The sequence below is a fragment of the Mya arenaria genome, chromosome 11 (genome assembly GCF_026914265.1).
Source record: "Mya arenaria isolate MELC-2E11 chromosome 11, ASM2691426v1".
NCBI classification, from domain to species: Eukaryota; Metazoa; Mollusca; class Bivalvia; order Myida; family Myidae; genus Mya; species Mya arenaria.
The window spans coordinates 62,192,715-62,210,396 of NC_069132.1; positions in this window are offsets into that span (position 1 = coordinate 62,192,715).

Consider the following 17,682-nt stretch of genomic DNA (forward strand, 5'->3'; position numbering starts at 1 on the left):
TTTTAACAATCATTAACCTATTTCTATCATTACCCATTGTGTTTTTTTGCACAGTTTTGCAATATTTCAGTAAATGAATTAACTGAGTCATCAATGTTTGTATTATAAAAATTGACACACAACGCGGCTAATCGTGCGACTGTGGTAAATTTATGAATAAATATCGTTTTCGTCCTCCCACGCAATCTGTATACTGGGGATATTCGATTGATCACGTTATTTGTCATATTGTGAACTGTATGATACGCACACGGTAATAATTACTCTTTAGGAGATAACGTAGCAAACAGCAAACGAGGTTAACAAGTCTTTCTTTAACGTATAAATATACACATACAATACGCAATACCGCTTGACTCAATATTCGCGAGGCTCGAAGTATTATGGCCAGTCCCTGATATATCGAGCTAACGGATTTCGATTGTATATATATAATTAAAAACGTCTTATTTGGTACGCGTCATAGAAATTTAATTTGAAGTACCGTGTAATTCATATTTGTTTGTAACAATAAAAGATGCCTTATTTTAAAGTCTTAAGTAGAGGATTAATAGGGTGTGATGTCTAGGAAATGAAAAAAAGCAAAAATAAATTCACCGTCCGAATAAAAACGCGTGTAGCCATTTCATCAGATTGTTGGTTCAAAAACAAAACAAAAATCAAATATATTTTTCAAATAACAACTGGGATAATAAAACATGTTACATAAAAATGTAAGCAATAATATTAGCGAAGAAGAAATGACCTTCTGGTGAAAATTTTCAATGTCTCCCAAAGGTCGCAACGATGTTACCCAAAGGTTGTATTTGTCAAATTATTTTTGACATTATTTACAAGCATTTTTTGAGTATTTCCTTAATGTTGCTCTACATCTGTTAATGTAAATGTCATGCCAACGGGGTTTGACTGTATAGATCATTAAAAACGTCTTATTTGGTACGCGGCTTAAAAAATAAGTCGAAGTTCCATTTAATCCATTCAATTGGTATATAATTATGTATTCAAGCGAATTATAGACCGAAATTAAAGTAAAAGCATGTTTGCTCAAACTGTTAAACCATTTAAATCTGATATTAATTATTATGATACCAATCAAGCAAATCCAATCGATAAGCGCCTAGGCTTATAAAGCTAAGCAAACAAACCAAGGTGTGAAATTCATACCTGATCCCACCAAAATGACATCAAGAACAGCAAACAAACAAAAATGTGAATTTCTTACTAAGGACCGCAAAATGCGTAAACCTGAAAATATCGAGCTAGTCGATCGAATTTTATATGAACGTATTGTAAAATCAAATAGTTTTAATCTCGTTCGAGCCAACGTGGGTATCGAACCATGCGATACCGAGCCAACAAATTTCAACTATGATCGAAAATTAATTCATTCGCATCATTGACCGATCTGCTAATATAAACATATCATATTTATCATTTGATAACTTCCGAGTGCACTTTCGTTTGGGTCCCCATTTCTATACCTTATTTAATATATTCCTTAACATTATGTTTCTATACGTTTTAGATTCACTGGCGTTACCTTTTTATATTGGTGTCATCATACACTCTCTCAATGACTGCGAGTATTCTGCGTTATTAACATTCTGTTATACAATTTAAGGAAATACGGAGAAGCCATTTTAAATTTTTTTTTTTTAAAAAACATCATTTACTTATTATTGCCGGGGCTTTTTCTCGTTTTTTGATAAGATATAGATGTTTTAATGTCTGATTTCGAGATTATCCCATCTAGCGATTCATCTGCCTTAAAAGACACTTTAAATTCTCTTTCATTATTCGCAGCATCAAAAAGGTTATTAAAACGCTTATACAAATCATCCATAGATAAGCCTTTTGAGCTGGGTATATTTTTCTTGTTCTGATTATTAAAATATTTCTAAAACTGTTTTGCTTTTGCCCTGTTAGTAATTCTAGCACCCTCATTTATTATTATTATTATTACAATCATTGACCGTATTATTATTATCATTATTATAAGTATTTTAACAATCATTTACCTATTTCTATCATTACCCATTGTGTTTTTTGCACAGTTTTGCAATATTTCAGTAAATGAATTAACTGAGTCATCAATGTTTGTATTATAAAAATTGACACACAACGCGGCTAATCGTGCGACTGTGGTAAATTTATGAATAAATATCGTTTTCGTCCTCCCACGCAATCTGTATACTGGGGATATTCGATTGATCACGTTATTTGTCATATTGTGAACTGTATGATACGCACACGGTAATAATTACTCTTTAGGAGATAACGTAGCAAACAGCAAACGAGGTTAACAAGTCTTTCTTTAACGTATAAATATACACATACAATACGCAATACCGCTTGACTCAATATTCGCGAGGCTCGAAGTATTATGGCCAGTCCCTGATATATCGAGCCAACGGATTTCGATTGTATATATATAATTAAAAACGTCTTATTTGGTACGCGTCATAGAAATTCAATTTGAAGTACCGTGTAATTCATATTTGTTTGTAACAATAAAAGATGCCTTATTTTAAAGTCCTAAGTAGAGGATTAATAGGGTGTGATGTCTAGGAAATGAAAAAAGCAAAAATCAATTCACCGTCCGAATAAAAACGCGTGTAGCCATTTCATCAGATTGTTGGTTCAAAAACAAAACAAAAATCAAATATATTTTTCAAATAACAACTGGGATGATAAAACATGTTACATAAAAATGTAAGCAATAATATTAGCGAAGAAGAAATGACCTTCTGGTGAAAATTTTCAATGTCTCCCAAAGGTCGCAACGATGTTACCCAAAGGTTGTATTTGTCAAATTATTTTTGACATTATTTACAAGCATTTTTTGAGTATTTCCTTAATGTTGCTCTACATCTGTTAATGTAAATGTCATGCCAACGAGGTTTGACTGTATAGATCATTAAAAACGTCTTATTTGGTACGCGGCTTAAAAAATAAGTCGAAGTTCCATTTAATCCATTCAATTGGTATATAATTATGTATTCAAGCGAATTATAGACCGAAATTAAAGTAAAAGCATGTTTGCTCAAACTGTTAAACCATTTAAATCTGATATGAATTATTATGATACCAATCAAGCAAATCCAATCGATAAGCGCCTAGGCTTATAAAGCTAAGCAAACAAACCAAGGTGTGAAATTCATACCTGATCCCACCAAAATGACATCAAGAACAGCAAACAAACAAAAAAATGTGAATTTCTTACTAAGGACCGCAAAATGCGTAAACCTCAAAATATCGAGCTAGTCGATCGAATTTTATATGAACGTATTGTAAAAACAAATAGTTTTAATCTCGTTCGAGCCAACGTGGGTATCGAACCATGCGATACCGAGCCAACAAATTTCAACTATGATCGAAAATTAATTCATTCGCATCATTGACCGATCTGCTAATATAAACATATCATATTTATCATTTGATAACTTCCGAGTGCACTTTCGTTTGGGTCCCCATTTCTATACCTTATTTAATATATTCCTTAACATTATGTTTCTATACGTTTTAGATTCACTGGCGTTACCTTTTTATATTGGTGTCATCATACACTCTCTCAATGACTGCGAGTATTCTGCGTTATTAACATTCTGTTATACAATTTAAGGAAATACGGAGAAGCCATTTTAATTTTTTTTTTTTTAAAAACATCATTAACTTATTATTGCCGGGGCTTTTTCTCGTTTTTTGATAAGATATAGATGTTTTAATGTCTGATTTCGAGATTATCCCATCTAGCGATTCATCTGCCTTAAAAGACACTTTAAATTCTCTTTCATTATTCGCAGCATCAAAAAGGTTATTAAAACGCTTATACAAATCATCCATAGATAAGCCTTTTGAGCTGGGTATATTTTTCTTGTTCTGATTATTAAAATATTTCTAAAACTGATTTGGTTTTGCCCTGTTAGTAATTCTAGCACCCTCATTTATTATTATTATAATTATTATTATTATTTTTATTATTACAATCATTGACCGTATTATTATCATTATTATAAGTATTTTAACAATCATTTACCTATTTCTATCATTACCCATTGTGTTTTTTGCACAGTTTTGCAATATTTCAGTAAATTGATTAACTGAGTCATCAATGTTTGTATTATAAAAATTAACATACAACTCGGCTAATCTTGCGACAGCGGTAAATTTATGAATAAATATCGTTTTCGTCCTCCCACGCAATCTGTATACTGGTGATATTCGACTGATCACGTTATTTGTCCTATTGTGAACTGTACGATACGCACACGGTAATAATTACTCTTTAGGAGATAACGTAGCAAACAGCAAACGAGGTTAACAAGTCTTTCTTTAACGTATAAATATATACATACAATACGCAATACCGCTTGACTCAATATTCGCGAGGCTCGAAGTATTATGGCCAGTCCCTGATATATCGAGCCAACGGATTTCGATTGTATATATGTAATTAAAAACGTCTTATTTGGTACGCGTCAAAGAAAATTAATTTGAAGTACCGTGTAATTCATATTTGTTTGTTACAATAAACGATGCCTTATTTTAAAGTCCTAAGTAGAGAATTAATAAGGTGTGATGTCTAGGAAATGAAAAAAGCAAAAATCAATTCACCGTCCGAATAAAAACGCGTGTATCCATTTCATCAGAACGTTGGTTCAAAAACAAAACAAAACTCAATATATTTTTCAAATAACAACTGGGATAATAAAACATGTTACATAAAAATGTAAGCAATACTATAAGCGAAGAAGAAATGACCTTCTGGTGAAAATTTTCAATGTCTCCCAAAGGTCGCAACGATGTTACCCAAAGGTTGTATTTGTCAAATTATTTTTGACATTATTTACACGCATTTATTGAGTATTTCCTTAATGTTGCTCTACATCTGGTAATGAAAATGTCATGCCAACGGGGTTCGACTGTTTGACTGTATAGATAATTAAAAACGTCTTATTTGGTACGCGGCTAAAGAAAATAATTCGAAGTTCCATGTAATCCATTCAATTGGTATAATTTCGAAACAAACTGTAAAGAACACATAGCTTAGTTCACATGAGGTCTCGTCCCTTGTATGTACCTAACAGGTCGACAATTAGTTTGTTGAGGTAACTATGTGTTAAACTCATGACTAGTATGGTCCCTGTTATGTGCTTACTAGTGTTAGGTGACAACAAGCAGGCGGTGGTCTTCAAAGGTTCACCTCAAGCTTGATACGCTCATAATATGTGCTAATGGGAGGACTACTATATTTCCAGCCGTCTGCCCAGGTTATTTGTGTCCCTAATAGGACCACAAACAGTACTTTGTTGTCACACGATGTAACGTTATAAGAGGCTCGAGTGTCCACTTTAGAAAATCATGAATTGTATACATAGAGATTGTTTATTACTGTTTAATGAACATTCTAAGGAAAGAGGAATATTTTGCATACATAACAATTAAATATTTACCGCTCCCCAACTTTGAACATCACATAAATAGCTTAAGGTCATATCTCGTATGCTCCTAGTATGTGCTCATAGGGCGATGACACTTTATGTACAGCTGAGTACCAGTTTGTCCCCATATTTTGACTACTTTGCCGCGTTGTCATGGCAAAGTACATTAAATAGTCTGTTCGGGACATTATTTTCCCTAATAGGCATATATTATGCCATCAACCAGAAACCGGAGTCACTTTATGCACAACTTAGGACTTGATTTGACCTGTTATGTGCCAACTTGGACCAAAAACTGTAGGATGAGGTCACATTCTTGTCACTTCACATAACAATATAAATAATATCGACTGTACGCTTTAGCCTGTCATGTATTGTTATCACTATATAGTAAACATTCTAACAAAAAATGAATAAATTGCATGTTTGAAATTGAAGTAGTTGCCCCTCCCCCGCGTTGAACCTGACACATGCGACATTTATTCCTCATAACATATGAAGAGCAACAGTGACTTTTCAAGAAATTCAAGAAAATGATTTTATATAGTGTCCGTAATGTTTAACACAATCCGACATTTGGGTAACATCGCTGCGACCTTTGGGAGACATGATATTATTTTACCAGATGACAAAATCTTCTTTTGCCCGAAATTTACTGTGTTTGAAAAGAATACAATTTTGCATACGGGTTTTTATATTTACTGTAATCGCATTTGTTATTTGATGCTTTTCTCTTATTAATTTTTGGTCAATTTTTGTTTTTGTTGATCCATTATTCTTATGAGTTGTAAACACATTTTTTTTTATATTAAAGAACATAGAAGTAAATTTCCCTTTTTATTGCCTACGCATGACACTAATATTTTACCTCTGCCTAAAAGTAAAGTATTGTATAGGATCAGAAAATTTATTGTCAGTAACAGTAAAATGTACCATGGGGGATCCGAGGGGATCTATCACAGGATAGAAAAATCAGGACAATACGAACATAATATAACCTTTTTATCAACATTTCGAGTTTGATGTTACCGGGCTGCTGCATTTAATGTATATTAATACCGTGAGATTACAGCTGTAACACAATTACCATGACAATATTGCTACTTTTTGTCCAAGGATTAAAAAGTGATTTGATAATGATGATCAAGATTAAAATGTCAGTAACACGTTACAAACATTTTGGTCGAGTGATCGTTCAGAATAAATGTATGTTGAAAAACCATTTAAATAAAGGACGAATAACTTGTTATAATACTCCTTTCTTAAAACAACGTTATACATGTAAATCAAAATGACAACAAAAGCATTTATATATTAAAAATAAAGTTACCTATCCAGATATCCTCACAGGTTGGTGACCAGTCCCTTCTTAGCATTGTTCGGTAACAGTTCAAGTGAGTGATCTGATTTGTTGAGATATACATTCTAATTGATATTAAGATTGTATAAATATGCCATTATATATGAGCTATACTACCTCATCAATCACTCATTATCACGACGATGAACGTTCAGTTACGAATATGTTTGTCCGTGGGTTTCAACTGCGGAGGAAATTTAAAAGAATCCCTGTCCCTAAAATGTAGGGCGACAACCAGTCAGCGGAGGTCACAAATTCCATTACAAAACTAGTTTGTCGCTAGTGCGACAACTCGTAGTGCCACGATTCGTAGGTTGAGGCCAATATATCTTGTTTAGGTAAAAACACGGCTGTCTGCTTTAAAGACGGCAGCCAGTAGGCAGATATCACTTTATGGTCAGTTCAGAATTTTTGTACTTGTCATGTTTGCACTAAGTATACAATCATAAGGCGAAAGTCACTAAGCGTTTTGTTTAGGTCTAGAATATCACTATATTCCTCTTAGAGCGAACACCAGTATGCCAAATACAACAAGAAACCCCACAGTGCGACGAAACCTGCTTTTTAATGACTGACAGAAGAGTTTCAGTCTGTGTTGTAAGAATTACAATTAAGTTGATTTGATGTTTGTTGTGTGTATGTTTGGCGCCTGTCAGGCCGTTCGGCCGCCTTCCCGAACAACGACGTTCGTCATTCTGATAACAAGGTTTCAAAAGGTATCTTCTGGAGCCACAACAAGAAGGAGAAGGCCACTATGTGAGGCTTAGGTCCGATTTGACCCTACTATGTGCTTATTTTGACGACAACCAGTCGGCAAATGTCACATGATGCTCATTACATGACTTATTGATCGCTTAAGTATGTATATCAGAGCGACCAAATGTAGGATGAGGTCAATATAGTTTCAGTTCATGCCTGGTAGTTCATATTGTGTGCTTACTAAGGCGATGACACGTAATGTACAATTGAGTACCATTGTAGCCCCCTTATGCCTACTAGCCCACCATGGCATGCCAATAGACACTATATGTTTAATTCAGAACAAGCTTGTCTATATCATGATTCTTAATACCATAATGCGGATGTCACTTGAAGTTCAGGACTAGTGTGTCCCTAGTATTGGTACTTGGACCACAAACAGTTGGATGATGTCACTTTGTTGTCACTTGAGATAAAATCGAGTTACCGAGTAAGGCTATTATGTATTAGTATACAATGTGAATTCTATAACTGAATAATGAACAAGAAAGGAATATATCACATGTACAAAGTCACCCTTCCCTTCTCCCCCTGACCCCAACTCCCAACACTTTGAGCATGACATACGCGACATTTGCGGTCAGTAATATGTGAAGAACAACAATAATCTTTCTAGAAAATGCTTAAATGCTTTAAAAAAGTGTCCGAAATGGTTTGGCAATCCGACCTTTGGGTTACATCGTTGCAACATTTTGAAGACAAAAAAGTATGTTACCAGACGGTTTAATCGGTTGTAATCTGTTGTAATCCAAACGTTATTATGTTTGATAATAATTTGTTGTTTTTTTCCAAATGTTTGTTTTTGAATTTCATGTTATCCAATTTACTATTCTTGTTACATTTTTTGTTGATCCAATGTTCTGATGAGTGTAAACACAATTTTGAGATAAAAGGACATACATTTATATTTACTTTTTAGCTGCATATAAATGACAATAAACATTTTACCTGGACCTTAAAGACAAGTATTATTTAGGGTTTAGAAAAGTTAAGAGTAGTATGTGCCATGCTAGAATATGGCATAGATGAATTATTTTCAGTAAAATGTTATTATCAATAATGGTGCCACAACACATACTTATTTTCATAATTTTAAACGTTTCTCTCGTCTTTTAAGCGCGCTGTATACTTTAGATTAATGTTTTCGCTTAATAGGCAACACATACTAGTCAGTTGCATAATATCACGATCATCGCAGAATCTCATATTTGGCGGGTTCGGCTGAGGGTTCAATAGTGATTTGATAATAACGATGATCGTAGAACAGCGGATTTGAAGAAATACTGTTGCTTTTGAATGGTCTAATTAATACAGATAGGTTTTATTACGCAACAATTTCTTAATGATAATGTATGTACCTTTTTTCGTCGGTTTATGCAGTTTGAACGATCGGGCGCGCGCCTACATACGAGCCTACATACCGTATGAGCGCACAGCAATAGTTCTTTTTCCTTAAAGTGACACTCTCATTCAAATTCAATCCATACACATGTATAACAAAGATGAATATTGAGAGATTAATAGCAATAAACAACTCATTAATTAATGCATTTGTGGAAATATTAATAACTGATAACAGGATTGTAACCGTATATCCAAAAGCTTGAAAGGCATACATATTGAATGACTGGTACCTCAGCGTTTGAGTTATGTTAAATAATGATATTGAAAAAGATCACTGAGTGTGTTAATGTTTGTCATTGCTTCCACCCGAACTGTATCTTAACCAAGTATAAAGGATCACTATAAAGCCCTTAGCGCATAGACACAGATTTGTAAGTCAAATGTCTAGGACACACTAACAGATTAAATATCAAAATGAACACCCTTGATTAAACCTTTTTAGACTGAAGCTAGTCCGGGATGAACAATATATTCTATGAGTTTCAACAAAACGTGAGTACATCCACCCATCCCAACCGACCATTGTCCTGGGTGTATTTTGATCATTCTTAATAAGATTTTCAAAACGGCTTTGCCATGAAGGTTCATCATTATGAGGCGACGTCGTTCCCCATCAGCCAGGTCTTAAGGTAACACTCAGAGGTCAACAGTTAAATAGTATTGTTGATTCATTCTTAACTAAGTACACAATGAATTACGAGGTTCGATTGATTTGCTTTTCAAAGTTGATTGTGACCAAATGATATATTATTATAAACATAAAGGTTTTCGTCTAGGGCTGGAATTTTCCTCTGATGTGCCTATTAGGACAACAACCAGTAGGCGGAGATAGCTATAAATTCAGCTATGTACTAGCAATTCTAGCGTATACGTTTACTAGGGCGACAAATTAAGCAACGTCATAATCTGTTCACTTCGTGCCTATTATGTCCCTAATATGTATTTATAAGGGCATCAACTGGGGTCACCTTGTGCACAATTCAGGACTTGTTTTGACCTGTTATGTGCCTACTTGGACCATAAACTGTAGGGTGAGGTCACATTCTTGTAACTTCATATAACAATACAAAAATGCAAATTGCATGTTTGAACCTGACACATGCGACATTTGTTACCCGTAACATATGTCGAGCAAGAATATGATTTAATATAGTGTCCGAAATGTTTAACACAATCCGACCTTTAGGTAACATCGCAACAACCTTTCTGAGACATGAAATCATTTTACTAGATGACAAAAATCGTCTTTTACCCAAAAGCTACTGTGTATTCCTCTGAGGTGTAAACACATTTTGATATAAAAGGACATAGAAGTAAATTGCCTTTTTAATTGCCTACGCATGACATTTATATTTTATATCTGCCTAACAGCAAATTATTGTTTAGGGATCAGAAAATATATTGTCAGTAAGAGTAGTATGTGCCATGCTAGAATATGGCATAGATAAATTATTTTCAGTAAAATGTTATCATCAGTAATGGTGATATAACATATATATATATGTTTATAAATTTAAACGTGTCTCTTTCGTCGTTTAAGCGCGCTGTAGATTTTAGATTACTGTTTTCGCTTAATAGACAAATCATACCAGCCAGTTGCATACTATCACGGTCATCGCAGAATCTCATGTTTGGCGGGATTTGTCCGAGGGTTCAATAGTGATATGATAATTATGATGATCGTAGAAAAGCGGATTTTAAGAAATACTGTTGTTTCGGAATGGTCTATTTTGTTCTGTTAATCAAGATAGATTTTATTAAGCCACGATGTCGTAGTGATAATGTATGTACCTTTTTTCTGTCTGTTTATGTAGTTTGAACGATCAGAATCCCGCCTGTATTTTGAACGATCAGAATCCCGCCTAAGTACGGGCCTATAAGCGGTATGAACACACAGCAATAGTTCTGTTTCCTTCAAGTGACACTCACTAATTAATTCATTTACGGAAAATATTAATAATTGATAACATGATTGTAACCGTGTAGCCTATAGCTGGAAACGCATACATATTGAATGATTGGGGCCTCAGCGTCGGTGTCAAGTTAAAAAATGACTATACAAAAGAGTTAATCACTGAGTGGGTAAGTGTGTGTAAGTGCTTTCGTCTTTACCATGTACAAAGTATCACCATGAAGCCCTTAGCGCATAAACACTGATTTGTACGTCAAATGTCAAGGAAACAATACAAGTTAAATATCAAAATGAATACTGTTGATGGAACTTATTTTGACTGAACTTAGTCCGGGTTGAAACTTTACAATGTAAACTAGGATTTTCAACAAAACGTAAGTACATCAATCCATCAAGAGCAAACATTGTCCTGGCTGTATTGATCATACATAGTAGGATTTTCAAAACGGTTTCACAATTATAAGGCGACGTAGCACAAACATCAGCCAGGTCTTAAGGTAACACTGAGAGGTCAACAGTTGAAATAGTACTATTGAAACATTAATTAATTAATTGAGTACACAATAAATTAGGATGTTCGAGTTTTTAAATTTTCCAAGTTGATCGTTACAAAATTATATATCATATTATATATGAATAGTTTTCGTCTTACTGTTGCACTCCATGTAGGTCTGTGTTGCAATAACATGGAAAACATTCTGACTGTGTCTGAGGTTCATTAAGCGGGCTTGACATGTCGCCACTTGGCGTCTATTATTGCCGTTGTTAAGTTTATAAAGGTCAGCCCGCACCATACAGAGGCTGCATTATGGCTTGACTCCGTCACAGCCCCATGTGTGACTGAAACATATTTTTGAGGCCATGGGGATGGGTTAATCCCATTTGTTTGAGGGAAATTCGCCAAATGAGTAACCGCGGGCTCTACGATGAATGAAACATGTGGTCCCACAGCTCTGAATTTTGGATAAGTTTTTTTTCATTGGTCTTGACTTGTTGTAAATTAAAAATGGAAAGCATGCGTTTCTTAAAAATCTAAAAGCTAGAGTACGGTAACTTTGATATTTTTAAAGGATGAATAAGACTCGCGGACAGTGCATAGGCAAGAGAGTGTTCTGAGAACAGGACGTTTCGTCCAGTGTGCATACATATATAATAATGTGAACTGACCCTTTGTTGTTGAATTTCCAGTTGCCTCACTTCTGTCTGAATTCTAAAACTTCTTCAATACCATAGAATACGTTGACATTTTTTTATTGACTCATTTTTCTGATTGTTTTTTCAAATGTTCATCTACATATGTATGTTGTTTTTGTTTGTTTTGTTTTTTGTTTTTCAAACGGCCATCGTTCGATTGTTTTCCAATTTAGTATTCAAGTACGAGATAATTATCACCCATACTGGACTATCTAGACATAAACATGTCGCCCCTGGTCCAGTGTATGCTCTTTTTCACTGGATATAATTTAATTTCTCTATTTGAATATTTTGTATTGAATAAATTAGGCGTGGGACTCAAAAACCTACAATGTACTTGGACCCGAAGCTTTATCAAAATAACACCATCACCTTGCATAGCATATACCATGTATCATTCTGGACTTCTATTAGTGCAATGGTTGTGTACAATCTTTAAATGCGAAGAATTAAAAAAATTGTTGAGCCTTTATAATTTATACATTTTTCCGATATTTTCTTTCTTGATGCGTTCTTTCGTTTGACGTTATGTTTTTGTGGTGACATGTATTTAATAGTTTATGGTTAGACCGATGTTTAAAATCATACTCTGAAATACCTGATACTTTCATGAAAAACGAAAACAGAAAAGAAAAAAAAAGTTTTGTCATCACAACGTGGATAATACATCATCAAAATAACTGTAATAATAAGTTTGTTTACCGGGCTCGGTAGTGTTAAAAGTTGATTATTATATCGTTCTTTATGCCATGCATAAGTCCATGAAGTCCTTTTCGTTTTATTCCATAATTTCATACAGTAAAATATATGTGAAACACTGAATATTCTATAAGCTGTTCGATTTAGAAAAAATGGCATCTAGTACACTATATGAATTTATTATAGACTTAAGGACAATATACCTGCCAGTGAATGAAGCGGTTGTGTCTTACAGAAAGCTTCACTTTCTTACGTTAAGTTATGCGAAATCAAAGATTGAAGTAAATACATAAAAAGTGATGATATGCTTGTCACAATATTGTTAGGACATTCGTACTTAAAGACCAATGCAAATTTATATGTCCCAAAAAATAGGGGAATAAAAATCACACTTTTGGCGTTTTCTCACTAATGTCACATGTTTAAAGCAAGGTTAATGTCTAATTTGGTATAGAAGTGTGAATTGTTTTCAATTTTCAACCGATAATCTCTGCTCAGTGTAGGTCGTATGGTTAAGAACTTAAAATATTATTAATTAAATTCAAACAAATGTTAATATTCCGTAAAATTATGTTAGTGTTATTGTTCTGTTTTTCCCTCTATTTTGTTGCAGGAAAAATGGCCTATGTAAGCTTCATGTAAATAACGATATGATCTTAAGCGATCCTTCCTGAAGAAGTAATAAAAAGCAATGAATATTGTATGAACGTATTGTAAAAACAAATAGTTTTAATCTCGTTCGAGCCAACGTGGGTATCGAACCATGCGATACCGAGCCAACAAATTTCAACTATGATCGAAAATTAATTCATTCGCATCATTGACCGATCTGCTAATATAAACATATCATATTTATCATTTGATAACTTCCGAGTGCACTTTCGTTTGGGTCCCCATTTCTATACCTTATTTAATATATTCCTTAACATTATGTTTCTATACGTTTTAGATTCACTGGCGTTACCTTTTTATATTGGTGTCATCATACACTCTCTCAATGACTGCGAGTATTCTGCGTTATTAACATTCTGTTATACAATTTAAGGAAATACGGAGAAGCCATTTTAATTTTTTTTTTTTAAAAAACATCATTAACTTATTATTGCCGGGGCTTTTTCTCGTTTTTTGATAAGATATAGATGTTTTAATGTCTGATTTCGAGATTATCCCATCTAGCGATTCATCTGCCTTAAAAGACACTTTAAATTCTCTTTCATTATTCGCAGCATCAAAAAGGTTATTAAAACGCTTATACAAATCATCCATAGATAAGCCTTTTGAGCTGGGTATATTTTTCTTGTTCTGATTATTAAAATATTTCTAAAACTGATTTGGTTTTGCCCTGTTAGTAATTCTAGCACCCTCATTTATTATTATTATAATTATTATTATTATTTTTATTATTACAATCATTGACCGTATTATTATCATTATTATAAGTATTTTAACAATCATTTACCTATTTCTATCATTACCCATTGTGTTTTTTGCACAGTTTTGCAATATTTCAGTAAATTGATTAACTGAGTCATCAATGTTTGTATTATAAAAATTAACATACAACTCGGCTAATCTTGCGACAGCGGTAAATTTATGAATAAATATCGTTTTCGTCCTCCCACGCAATCTGTATACTGGTGATATTCGACTGATCACGTTATTTGTCCTATTGTGAACTGTACGATACGCACACGGTAATAATTACTCTTTAGGAGATAACGTAGCAAACAGCAAACGAGGTTAACAAGTCTTTCTTTAACGTATAAATATATACATACAATACGCAATACCGCTTGACTCAATATTCGCGAGGCTCGAAGTATTATGGCCAGTCCCTGATATATCGAGCCAACGGATTTCGATTGTATATATGTAATTAAAAACGTCTTATTTGGTACGCGTCAAAGAAAATTAATTTGAAGTACCGTGTAATTCATATTTGTTTGTTACAATAAACGATGCCTTATTTTAAAGTCCTAAGTAGAGAATTAATAAGGTGTGATGTCTAGGAAATGAAAAAAGCAAAAATCAATTCACCGTCCGAATAAAAACGCGTGTATCCATTTCATCAGAACGTTGGTTCAAAAACAAAACAAAACTCAATATATTTTTCAAATAACAACTGGGATAATAAAACATGTTACATAAAAATGTAAGCAATACTATAAGCGAAGAAGAAATGACCTTCTGGTGAAAATTTTCAATGTCTCCCAAAGGTCGCAACGATGTTACCCAAAGGTTGTATTTGTCAAATTATTTTTGACATTATTTACACGCATTTATTGAGTATTTCCTTAATGTTGCTCTACATCTGGTAATGAAAATGTCATGCCAACGGGGTTCGACTGTTTGACTGTATAGATAATTAAAAACGTCTTATTTGGTACGCGGCTAAAGAAAATAATTCGAAGTTCCATGTAATCCATTCAATTGGTATAATTTCGAAACAAAATGTAAAGAACACATAGCTTAGTTCACAAGAGGTCTCGTCCCTTGTATGTACCTAAAAGGTCGACAATTAGTTTGTTGAGGTAACTATGTGTTAAACTCATGACTAGTATGGTCCCTGTTATGTGCTTACTAGTGTTAGGTGACAACAAGCAGGCGGTGGTCTTCAAAGGTTCACCTCAAGCTTGATACGCTCATAATATGTGCTAATGGGAGGACTACTATATTTCCAGCCGTCTGCCCAGGTTATTTGTGTCCCTAATAGGACCACAAACAGTACTTTGTTGTCACACGATGTAACGTTATAAGAGTGTCCACTTTAGAAAATCATGAATTGTATACATAGAGATTGTTTATTACTGTTTAATGAACATTCTAAGGAAAGAGGAATATTATGCATACATAACAATTAAATATTTACCGCTCCCCAACTTTGAACATCACATAAATAGCTTAAGGTCATATCTCGTATGCTCCTAGTATGTGCTCATAGGGCGATGACACTTTATGTACAGCTGAGTACCAGTTTGTCCCCATATTTTGACTACTTTGCCGCGTTGTCATGGCAAAGTACATTAAATAGTCTGTTCGGGACATTATTTTCCCTAATAGGCATATATTATGCCATCAACCAGAAACCGGAGTCACTTTATGCACAACTTAGGACTTGATTTGACCTGTTATGTGCCAACTTGGACCAAAAACTGTAGGATGAGGTCACATTCTTGTCACTTCACATAACAATATAAATAATATCGACTGTACGCTTTAGCCTGTCATGTATTGTTATCACTATATAGTAAACATTCTAACAAAAAATGAATAAATTGCATGTTTGAAATTGAAGTAGTTGCCCCTCCCCCGCGTTGAACCTGACACATGCGACATTTATTCCTCATAACATATGAAGAGCAACAGTGACTTTTCAAGAAATTCAAGAAAATGATTTTATATAGTGTCCGTAATGTTTAACACAATCCGACATTTGGGTAACATCGCTGCGACCTTTGGGAGACATGATATTATTTTACCAGATGACAAAATCTTCTTTTGCCCGAAATTTACTGTGTTTGAAAAGAATACAATTTTGCATACGGGTTTTTATATTTACTGTAATCGCATTTGTTATTTGATGCTTTTCTCTTATTAATTTTTGGTCAATTTTTGTTTTTGTTGATCCATTATTCTTATGAGTTGTAAACACATTTTTTTTTATATTAAAGAACATAGAAGTAAATTTCCCTTTTTATTGCCTACGCATGACATTAATATTTTACCTCTGCCTAAAAGTAAAGTATTGTTTAGGATCAGAAAATTTATTGTCAGTAACAGTAAAATGTACCATGGGGGATCCGAGGGGATCTATCACAGGATAGAAAAATCAGGACAATACGAACATAATATAACCTTTTTATCAACATTTCGAGTTTGATGTTACCGGGCTGCTGCATTTAATGTATATTAATACCGTGAGATTACAGCTGTAACACAATTACCATGACAATATTGCTACTTTTTGTCCAAGGATTAAAAAGTGATTTGATAATGATGATCAAGATTAAAATGTCAGTAACACGTTACAAACATTTTGGTCGAGTGATCGTTCAGAATAAATGTATGTTGAAAAACCATTTAAATAAAGGACGAATAACTTGTTATAATACTCCTTTCTTAAAACAACGTTATACATGTAAATCAAAATGACAACAAAAGCATTTATATATTAAAAATAAAGTTACCTATCCAGATATCCTCACAGGTTGGTGACCAGTCCCTTCTTAGCATTGTTCGGTAACAGTTCAAGTGAGTGATCTGATTTGTTGAGATATACATTCTAATTGATATTAAGATTGTATAAATATGCCATTATATATGAGCTATACTACCTCATCAATCACTCATTATCACGACGATGAACGTTCAGTTACGAATATGTTTGTCCGTGGGTTTCAACTGCGGAGGAAATTTAAAAGAATCCCTGTCCCTAAAATGTAGGGCGACAACCAGTCAGCGGAGGTCACAATGTCCATTACAAAACTAGTTTGTCGCTAGTGCGACAACTCGTAGTGCCACGATTCGTAGGTTGGGGCCAATATATCTTGTTTAGGTAAAAACACGGCTGTCTGCTTTAAAGACGGCAGCCAGTAGGCAGATATCACTTTATGGTCAGTTCAGAATTTTTGTACTTGTCATGTTTGCACTAAGTATACAATCATAAGGCGAAAGTCACTAAGCGTTTTGTTTAGGTCTAGAATATCACTATATTCCTCTTAGAGCGAACACCAGTATGCCAAATACAACAAGAAACCCCACAGTGCGACGAAACCTGCTTTTTAATGACTGACAGAAGAGTTTCAGTCTGTGTTGTAAGAATTACAATTAAGTTGATTTGATGTTTGTTGTGTGTATGTTTGGCGCCTATCAGGCCGTTCGGCCGCCTTCCCGAACAACGACGTTCGTCATTC